The sequence below is a fragment of the Sinocyclocheilus grahami genome, unplaced genomic scaffold (genome assembly GCF_001515645.1).
Source record: "Sinocyclocheilus grahami isolate Dianchi unplaced genomic scaffold, SAMN03320097.WGS_v1.1 scaffold158.1, whole genome shotgun sequence".
Taxonomy (NCBI): Eukaryota; Metazoa; Chordata; class Actinopteri; order Cypriniformes; family Cyprinidae; genus Sinocyclocheilus; species Sinocyclocheilus grahami.
The window spans coordinates 46,784-47,997 of record NW_015505337.1 but is presented as its reverse complement, the minus strand read 5'-3'; the positions used below and the strand labels follow the sequence as shown (position 1 = coordinate 47,997).

Below are 1,214 nucleotides of genomic sequence, written 5' to 3'. Positions count from 1 at the left end.
ACTTGTTGGGTCTTTCCCAAAAAGACTCATGGCTGTATTCGATCAAAAGGGTGCTTCTACTAAATACTGAGCAAAGGGTCTGAATACTTAGGACCATGTGATATTTCAGTTTTTCTTTTTTAATAAATCTGCAAAAATGTCAACAATTCTGTGTTTTTCTGTCAATATGGGGTGCTGTGTGTACATTAATGAGGAAAAAAAATTAACTTAAATGATTTTAGCAAATGGCTGCAATATAACAAAGAGTGAAAAATGTAAGGGGGTCTGAATACTTTCCGTACCCACTGTATATATATATATATATAACAAATAGGCCTGTACGAGAAACATATTTTTACTTAAATTACAAATTAAGAAAATGTAAGAAAAACAAGTAGCCTAGTATGCAGAGTTTCGGATCATTTTTGTGCTGCGCGAAAGGAAACAGACGGCAGACAACGGCATCCTATTTTTCTTTAGGCTTATTTTACAAAAGCACAAAGATTTGTTTTTATTGTGAATGTACACAAATAAAGGCAAACCTTTTACAATTCCGATTATCTTTATGACTAAAAGGAGTAGCTAGTTTCTTCCACTGTTAGAAGGAAAAAATTCAAGTGATTGCGCCGGCGCTGCATGTGCGCCCACAGTTGAGCTTTGCTACCTTGACAATGCAGCCTGTTCATTATCATAATAAAATACAGTCCATCAAACATATGGAAAAAACTATGTAGTTCAAAAAAAATATGTAGTAAAATCGGTTAAGCCGTTAAGGTTAAGTGTTATCACTGTACCGCCGTGATGTAAAACATTTAGTTTTACGTGGATATTGGAACGCGAGTGAAGTACATAATAAAATAATTTGCCAAATTTCAAATACATCGCGAATACGGAAACATTTGATTTTGTGTGGAATGAGAGACCCAACGTTGGTTTCAGTTTCATTTGAACCTAAATGAATTCGTTTTGGCTTGTCATTTATATTGCAATAGCTTCTTATATTTTTTATTTCTTTTCTAAATACTGTTAATTGAAAGGATTTGTTGTGGAGTGAGGGGAACTAACACAAGCTAAGTTTATAGTGTTTACTATAATGTTTATAAACATTTCGCATCGTCATTAGGTCTATTTCTGAATGAAATAATAAAAAGCGACTTGTCTCCCCCCCCCCCCCCCCCCCCCCACAACACCCCCTTTTTTTTTGACTGTTTTATCTCTTGTGCAACAAACTTTAT

At 34.5% G+C, this 1,214-nt stretch overlaps 1 protein-coding gene across 1 annotated transcript in view; it reads right to left on the bottom strand.

Moving 5' to 3' along the window:
* LOC107592791 (C2 domain-containing protein 3-like) overlaps positions 1-1,214 on the bottom strand; it is a 17,702-nt gene that overhangs the window by 2,783 nt on the left and 13,705 nt on the right. The window lies entirely within an intron of this gene.